Source organism: Protobothrops mucrosquamatus, unplaced genomic scaffold (genome assembly GCF_001527695.2).
Source record: "Protobothrops mucrosquamatus isolate PMUCROS unplaced genomic scaffold, P.Mucros_1.0 scaffold3050, whole genome shotgun sequence".
In the NCBI taxonomy this organism is placed as follows: domain Eukaryota; kingdom Metazoa; phylum Chordata; class Lepidosauria; order Squamata; family Viperidae; genus Protobothrops; species Protobothrops mucrosquamatus.
The window spans coordinates 41915-51538 of record NW_015389063.1 but is presented as its reverse complement, the minus strand read 5'-3'; positions in this window follow the sequence as shown (position 1 = coordinate 51538).

Here is a 9624-nt window from a genome sequence, read left to right as displayed (position 1 = left end):
TCCCTCCCTCTTTCTTTCTTTCTTTCTTTCTTTTTTCCACTTTAGTGGCAGTGGATCCATCCAGCTAGATGGCCAATGTGTTCACTGAGTACTGTAGTTTAGGACGTCTTCAACGAACTAAATTGTTTCTGCGTACAGAAAATTCCTCAACTTTCAACCATTCATTTAGTGTCTATTCAAAGTTAAAATGGCATCAAAGAAAGAAAATTACAGGTAGTCTTCAACTTATGACTACAGTTGAGCCCCAAATTTCTATTGCTAAGCAACACAATTGTTAAGTGAGTTTTGCCCCATTTTACAACATTTCTTGCCATAAATGTTAAGTGAATTATTGCAGTTATTAAGTTAATAACACAGTTGTTAAATGAATCTGGCTTCCACACTGACTTTGCTTGTCAGAGAATTGCAAACGGTGATCACATGACCCCAACATCTGCAATCATTGTAAAGACATGCCAGTTGCCAAGCGCCTGAATTTTGATCATGTGACCCTAGGGATGCTGCAACGGTTGTAAATATGAAAAATGGTCATAAGACTTTTTTTCAGTGCCATTGTAACTTCAAACACTCACTAAATGAGTGGTTGTTAAGTCAAGGACTATCTGTATGAGAGATCCTCGCACTTATGACTATTGCAGATCCCTACAGTCATGTGATCAAAATTCAAATGCTTGACAACTGGCATGTATTGACAAGGATTTCAGTGGGCTCGGGTTGTGTGATCATCATTTGAAACCTTCCCAGCTGGTTTCCGACAAGCAAAGTCAATGGTGGAAGCTGGATTCACATAACAATCATGTGATTCACTTGTCAACTTCAGAGGTTTGTATAACAGGTCAAAAAATTGGATGTGACTCTCTGAACAACCTTGCTTAGCAGCTTAGAAAATCTGGTTCCAAATGTGGTTTTATTTGAGGCTTACCTGTAAGTAGTTACCTTACAAATACCTCTCTTGTATTACAACAAGTGGGCAGGGATTCTTCTACAATGCAGGAGAAACATCTGGGGATCCCTTTGAAACGCCTTGATGTTCTGCTGACTGATCAGAGCAGAGACAATCCAAGATCCAGGCTTTAGATTTGAAGTCTCCAACTTGTGGAAACTATTTCCTTACATAGCTATGTGCTAAGGCAGGGGTCTTCAAACCTGGCCCTTTAATGACATGTGGACTTCAACTCCCAGAATTTCTTAGCCAGGCATGCTGGCTGAGAAATTCTGGGAGTTGAAGTCCACAAGTCATAAAAGGGCCAAGTTTGAAGACCCCTGTGCTAAGGAATTTCTACATTTGGTGACAGTTTTGAAGCAATGGATAGAAACTAATTAAGGAGAGAACTAACTGAGAACTAAGGAGAAATTTCCTGACAGTTAGAGCAATTAATCAGTGGAATGACTTGCCTCCAGAAGTTGTTGGATGCTCCAACACTGGAGGTTTTTAAGAAGAGACTGGACAGCCATTTGTCTGAAATGGTATAGGGTTTCCTGCTTGAGCAGGGGGTTGGACTAGAAGACCTCCAAAGTCCCTTCCAACTCCATTAACTCCTTGCTTAGAGTTCTACAAAACACTTATCCAACATGGTCATAGATCTAAGGCTAGACTTGCAAACATCTTAGATAATTCAACTTCATTTCCGCATCCTACAAAAATTAGGATGTGATTTATTCTGCAGATTGTGAGAACAGGTAAACAAAATGAAGCAGATAAAGTCCCAGATTTCGGATCAGATCGCTGGGATTTCTAGATCTGATCTGGGATATAGAAATCTGGTTTATACCCCATCAGTCATCTAGCCAATACTGACTGGGTTTACACAATGCACACAACTTAGTTTGGCTTTGATTGATTGCTGTGCAAACTCAAAAAATTGATGGAAATTCCTGCACTGCTCTCAAGTTATTTTACCACCATGGATCTACTGTATCACAGATATTTATCTGGGCTGTTCAAGATTATGGGGGACATTGTAGGTTGGATTCAAGTTTAAACATCCTTAAAATGTCAATAGTTCTAAAGTTAATCATGATTAAAATTTGATTTTGATTGGGACCAGGTAGAGCTGCTGTTGTTTGTTATATGTTATATGTTCTTTATATGTTTTAGCCTCCATCCCCTAATCATCTCTATTGCTCTTCTCTGTACTCTTTCTAGAGTCTCAACATCTTTTTTACATCATGGTGACCAAAACTGGATGCAGTACTCCAAGTGTGGCTTTACCAGGGCATTATAAAGTGGTATTAACACTTCACGTGATCTTGATCCTAAAACATATAAAGAACAGTTGCTGGAATTGGGTATGTCTAGTTTAATGAAGAGAAGGACTAGGGGGTGACATGATAGCAGTGTTCCACTATCTCAGGTGTTGCTACAAAGAGGGAGTCAAGCTATTCTCCCAAGCACCCGAAGGCAGGACAAGAAGCAACGGATGGAAACTAATCAAGGAGAGAAGCAACCTAGAACTAAGGAGAAATTTCCTGACAGAACAATTAACCAGTGGAACAACCTGCCTCCAGAAGTTGTGAATGCTCCAACACTGGAAGTTTTTAAGAAGAGACTGGACAGCTATTTGTCTGAAATGGTATAGGGCAGAGGTGGCAAACCTATGGCATGGGTGCCAGAGGCGGCACTCGGAGCCCTCTCTGTGGGCACACATGCCGTTGCCCCAGCCTTGCCTCCCCCTGCGATCCCCTCCTCACCAGCAGCCCCCCTGGAGGAGAGTCGCCCCTGAGTGTGGCCCACGCAGACCAGCGCAGCCAAGGACATGGCAGCCAGGCAGTGTAGACAAGACTCTGCCCTCATGCCCCATCATGCACAGTTGATGCTGCGGGGCACGGGCAGAGGGTGTGGCCACCATGGTGCTGCTGAGCTGCCTGGGCGATGTGCAGCGGGCCCTGGAGGCGGTGAGTGGCCCTGCGGGCAGGCGGGGTCAGGGCGGAGCAGGGGCGGGGAAGGGGATGGAGCAGGGGCGGGGCCAGTTTTTGGGCATTCAGTCTCTAAAAGGTTCGCCATCAATGGTATAGGGTTTCCTGCCTGAGCAGGGGGTTGGACTAGATGACCTCCAAGGTCCCTTCCAACATCATCATCATCATCATCATCATCATCATCATCATCATCATCATCATCATTATTATTATTATTATTATTATTATTATTATTATTATTATTATTATTATTATTATTATTATTATGCAACTTTAAGACTTGTGAACTTCAACTCCCAGAATTCTCCAGCCATCCCCCTGATTTAAACCGTCCTTGTGAAATGGCTATCAGGACTCTTAATAATCCTCCAGAGGGAAAGAGTTCACCATTTCCATATCTCAGACCTGTGGCCTTGCTGTGCAGATCTTACTATCAGAAAGTTTTTTTCCTTGTATTTAAACTAAATCTAGGCAGTTGTAACTTTTACCCCTTATTGTAGGGGTAGCATGCGTGCAGCACACTGCCGTATTCTGCACCCCCACAAATCTCATAATTCTATACCCCTTACTCCTATGCCCTTTGCTCCAGTAAAGCAGCCAAAAGGTCACAACACCCCTCTGACTTAATGCCTCACGTACTGAAATAGATAACAGGCTTAGTTCCTTCTTCTATCTTCCTGTCTTTGTTAGTTCCTTCTTCTTTGATCCTTATCTAGTTGACCATATAATATGCAACTGGAAAATAGTTGGTTAGATGAAAGAATTGTACAATGAATAAACGATTGTCAAGCATTGAATGATTAAAGAAGCTTGTGCATGTAACAAGGAATATAAAAGCAATAAACACGACCGAGGTAGCTAGCTTCTGCTCAAGACATGCTTGTGACTGGTTCTTAGCACCGACACCTGGCGCCCTGAACAGGGACTCCCCCCCCCTGAGGGAAAGCAACAGCCAACATACTTGCCGTCGTCTGGAATAGACCTCTTGGTGCACCTTCGTCCTCCGGGATTTCTCAAACAGTAAGTATGGGTTGCGATCTATCTCACCACCAGCAAAAGCATGTAAGAGAGTTAAGGTTTCTCTTACACAAATCAGGCATGACGATGCCTGAAAAGGACATTAGGAAACTAGTGAGTGAGATAGGGAAAAACTGTCCTTGGTATCCTGAACGGGGGACGCTCCGACTTAAGGATTGGGAAAGAATGGGCAACACCTTTCATCAAGAACCCCGAGCCTCAGTTGATGTTTTGCATTGTTGGCATCAATGTCGCCACGCAGTGGAAAAATATGGGGCTGAAGCTTTACTCCCTCTCCAGATTATGATCGTGAAAAGGTTTCAGTTCTGTCAGCTCCTATATATTCCACGATGGATGTGACACCTTCAGAGCAAAAGGATTCTAGATCTTATGTTTCCATTCGCCATGTATTAGAAGATCAAATGGCGAAAGGGGAGGGAGATATGCAGGAACTAGCAGATATGCTCTTGGTTTGTCCTGTACATTTGACTGGACAGGTAGCTCCAAATGGAGCTCCAGTGGTGGAATATCGACCGCTTTCCTATGCAATCTTAACAGAATTGTCTAAGGGTATAAGAGATACTGGGTTAGGAAGTACTTATGTACAAGGCATGCTAGATGCAACAATGAGGAACCATGTTTTGGTACCGGAAGATTGGAAAACAACAATTCGTATGTTATTAACGCCAGCTCAGTATGTGGTATGGGATAGTGAGTTTAGACATCAGTGTGCATTAAGAGCTGCAACCTCCGGAGGTGCTTATCTCCCAGAGCAGTTATATGGCTCCGGTGCTTTCGCTCCAGTGAATGCACAAATTGTTTTGCCTACGGCTACTCTTCAAATATCCTCTGAATGTGCTTACAAAGCTTTTGGAAAAGTTCCGATAACTGGGAAACCATCTCAAGCATTTTCAAATATTCGTCAAAAGGCAAATGAACCATATGCAGATTTTATTAATCATCTGCAAGATGCCTTGAAACGACAAATTGATAATCCTGATGCCCAATTTGAATTGCTCATGAAATTGGCTAAAGAAAACGCCACCACTGAATGTAAACGGGCCATCATTGGATTGGGAGCTCAACCTGATTTGGCAGAAATGATTAAAGCATGTCAGGATATAGGAACTGCCTCTTTTCAAACTAATCTCTTAGCTGCAGCTCTTACAAAAGTTCAAAAACCTCAGGGGAAATGTTATAATTGTGGGAAAATTGGACACTTTAAACGAGAATGTAGAAACCTTGGGGGAGGAATGTCTGCCTCCCAACCATTTCAAAATATTGCTGGGGGGCATCCAAAAACAAAATGCCCTAAGTGTAATAAGGGATTTCATTGGGCTAATGAATGCCGGTCGGGAAACTTCAAAGCGGGCCGGTCTCTGGCCCCGGTCCAAACAGAGACCCCTCAGTAATTCAATCAGCAATTAATAATACCCCTGCTGCCACTAGAGGGAGTGCTGGGATAGATTTAATTATCCAACAAGAAGTGTGTTTCAAATTTCCAGGAGAGGTACAAGTAGTCCCTTCGCAACTTTCTGGTCCCCTCCCCTCTGGATATGTTGGATTAATTCTGCCTTGATCTAGCATGGGAAAAAAGGGAATTTTTGTAATCCCTGGAGTAATTGATTCTGACTATACAAGCGTCATCTTTATTCAATTATGGACTAACATGCCACAGACTTTGCCATGCTATGCTAGTCCTGCTCAATTACTCCATTTGCCCTATTTTGTCCCTGCAGGGGGTCGTGATAGGGATCGAGGGGACGGCGGGTTTGGTTCCACGGATCCCGTTATAATTGCATTAACCACCCCAATCACCACCCAGTGACCCCGTCAGACAGTCCTTTTTCAGGGTAAGCCTTTTGAGGGCATAATTGATACAGGGGCTGATGTTTCAGTGATTTCAGCTAAAGACTGGCCTGCATCTTGGCCCACTGACCCATGCCCTAGTGTCTGAGGTGTAGGAGGGTGACAAGGTGCGCGACAAAGTACACAATTTCTTTCTGCAAGTCTTCCCAATTCTACTGTAACTGATCAACTTTGTCCCTTCATTCTTGACATTCATGTCAACTTGCGGCTGCTATTCTCGCTTTTCACACTTTTGCTAAAAAACCATTTAATCTCATTTCCGACTCTCACTATGTCAACTTATTGTTAATTTACCTGGTGCTTATGTAACACCCAGACTAGATGCTAATTTATTATCTTTGTTTTTAACTTTGAGGCATTTATTACAGGATCGTACTCATCCATATTTTGTTTCACACATTCAAAGTCATTCCTCTTTACCTGGACTTCTCTTGGAAGGTAATGCTCAGGCGGATGCTGCTGTCCATATACTACCCACTTTGTTTTCTGATCCCTTTTATAGTCACTCCTTTTTCCATCAAAATGCTCGTGGCCTGGCACAATCCTGCCGTATTCCTCTAAGCCAAGCAAAACAAATCATTTCCGCTTGTCCTCAATGTGCCGGTCTATCCCCTATAGGAGACACAGGTGTTAACCCACGTGGTTTAGAAGCCAATCAATTGTGGCAAATGGATGTTACTCATGTTCCATCTCTAGCACCTTGGAAGTATCTTCACGTTTCAATTGACACTTATTCTGGAGCCATTTGGGCAACCCTCCCAATGGGGAGAAACCTCTAATCACGTCATTTCCCATCTCATGGCAGCTATTACGGCTTTGGGAAAACCGGCTGTTATAAAAACAGATAATGGCCCAGCTTATACTTTCACTTCCTTCCTACAATTTTGCACTACATGGAATATTCTTCTTCGTCATGGCCTTCCCTATAATTCTACTGGCCAAGCTATTGTTGAACGAGCCAATCGTTCATTTAAAGATTGTTTACTTAAACAATTAAAAAAGGAGGGATCAAGGGTACCTAATTTGGCATGGATAACTCGTCAAGTTAATAAAGTCCTAATAACTTTAAATCAGCTGAATATTTCTTTTCAAAACTCTACTGCCTACCAGCGTCACTTTCAGCAGAAAGCTGTGCTCCCTAATCCATTGGTATATTATCGGCAATTGCCTGATAAAACCTGGTTAAGTCCAGTTCCTTTATTAACTTGGGGATGAGGCTATGCTGCTGTGCTTGCTCCTACATGCCCTCTCTGGATTCCAGCCCGGTGTGTGTGACCAGCCAAAGATTTCATGGCATCAAGTCCCAAACCCAATCCCGGAAATGAAGCAGGTGACTCTTCAGACAGCGCAGCGTGCCTTTCGCTCTCACCATCGCAGTCGACCAACGACCTGGGGCGATGTAAAGAACCTAACATCCAAAGCGCAGGAGGTTCTGCGGCAACAAGGGAAAGAACCTACACCAGAGAATTTATGCACTGCCATATTTGCGGTTTTGACTGCAAATTCCTTAGTCATTCTTTGCCTCGCTTTTCTTCTTAATTGCTGTGTGGGGACTCAAGCTCTTCCACTTCATCCTTTAGAATCACGGATGAAGTATAATATTTGGGTGCAATTAGCTAATGTCACACAAGTGACAGACTTTTGTCTTTCTGAATCATATGATATGGAAAATCTACTCTCTACCTGTCTTATACCTGTGTGTGTCCCAGCGTCAGTTTTAAAAAATTATACTGGTTTAAGCAATTTTCTATCAGACAATGAATTTCATTATGCAACTATGTCAAACTGGGGTCCTGCCTCTTATATGTTACCCTTTGATGCTATTGTTTTGCATACACCAATTGTAGCTGTTCCTACAAATCTTACTTGTGCAAAAATTGTCATTTGTACTACTTCACCTAAAAACCTCATTGTATACATGTCAGTCAAGGGATTTTAACTTGTACCTCCTTTCAAGAGGTATCCTTTAATTATGCACATATATGGTTACAAAAAGGATGGTTCTTTACCTGTGGGAAAGAAACATTTAATTACATTCCTGCCCATGTAAGTACGACACAGTGTTGCCTTAGTAGACTCACCACGTTTTTGCCAACAAAAACGGAACTCAACATATCCAGTTCAAAATGTTACAGAAGGTCAGTAGCCCTGGACGATACTTGTGATTCTTCTAGAACTCTCCTCAATGAAGCAGAGTATACTGCCTTAGCCATTTCATTAGTAGGAGTACCAGCACTTGCTGTTCAAGCTCATGTAAATTTAAATGCTCTTGCATGTAATTTAGCAAAAACCATAAATGTTAAGTCCGGAGAATAATGGCGCTTGAGACGAAGCATTTCTAACAAGTCTTTATTCTCTGCTTCCAATCTACGAACAACCCGAGCAGAGGCACGCAGGCCTCTATTTATACCTTCTGATCCCCGGGCAACTCCAACCAATCACGAGGCGGTCTTTTCCCGCCTTGCGCATGTGCGCAAGGCCGGCGCCACTCAGTCTGGTCCCGGGCAGCTTTTGCAAATGCCCGGGACTCTTGCAACGTCCCGAGCCTGCTTTTGCAGGCTCAGGACACAACACCCCTCCCCCCCTAGATGAAATAATAATGCGCCCACATGGACGCCATCATAGTAATGGTTATATAATTAGCTGTTGAGTTAATGTTACACAGTGTGTGTAAGATGTGGGGCTGTTCCGTCGTACAAAGACCCAATGGCCCCAACATCGTTTCCGTAGAGTCAACCAGCTTGGACCTCCAGTTCCGTTATTGCTATTTACATGCTCACCTTACGTAATCTGTAAGGTATTTTGGAGGGCCTTTGACCCTGAGCGACCTTCTCGGACCTGGGGAACTTGTAGTGTTTTCCCCGTTGCTTCCCACACTAGGTGAATTGCCCTGTGGTTGTCTTATGACTTCTGTTTGACTTTCCTGCCCGTCTCCTAGGCTCGAGAAGTCAGAACCCTGTAGATCGCTATACCTGGTTGACCTACCACCTGTGGAGTTTCCCAACCCCTCTGAACTCATCTCCGTGTTTCCTGATGGAGTGTGGTTTTCCTGGCTCCTTCCTGTAGTGTTAGGGTCTAGGGATGCCTCCCTGTTAGCCCTTATGCGTGGGGACATCCTTCTATGAGCCATTTCAGCAAAGGTCGTGTTTCCCTTCTGTGTTGCCTGCTCTCTTGCATGTTGTGAGTTGTGAGTATGCTCCCAGTTATTCTCCGTGTCTGGAGTATTGTTTGTGAGGTGTGGATAGTTAGTATACCTCCGGTGGGACTCCCAGGCTGGAGTGTGTGTGGGGGTGTCTGTGTGCCCCCGTCCCCATGGATTGCTACCTGAATCTCCTGTGGAACTTGGGTGTTGAGTGCCCGTGTCGTTTCCCACAACCGATGTTGGCAGCAGATTCTGATTTCCAGAATGCATTCCCCATTCCTCCTCCCCCCCTAGAGGAGACTGAGGAGGAACCCCAGGTGAGTCCCGCCTCACACGTAGTTGATCAATGTGGCGGCGAAGAACGCAGCCGTCTTCCAGGGACACCTCGTAGGACAGAGGCCCCGAGACCTTGCAGACCATAGCCGGGACCCAGAGGTGTCCAGGCCCGTAGTTCCTGGCCCAGACAGGATCACCTTCACGTAGGACCCATGGTGGGTGTGGCTGAGACACCTGTGAAGCTACACGCTCCGGATGCAGCCTGTCCAATTTAGTCACGAGCCGACGACCCCAATGGAGTTCGGCCGGGCACTTACCCGTGGCAGTGCACGGAGTAGTACGATGGGCTAGAAGAAAGTCAGCCAACCTGTGATGCCAATTGCCGTAAGTCAGCTTCTTGAGGG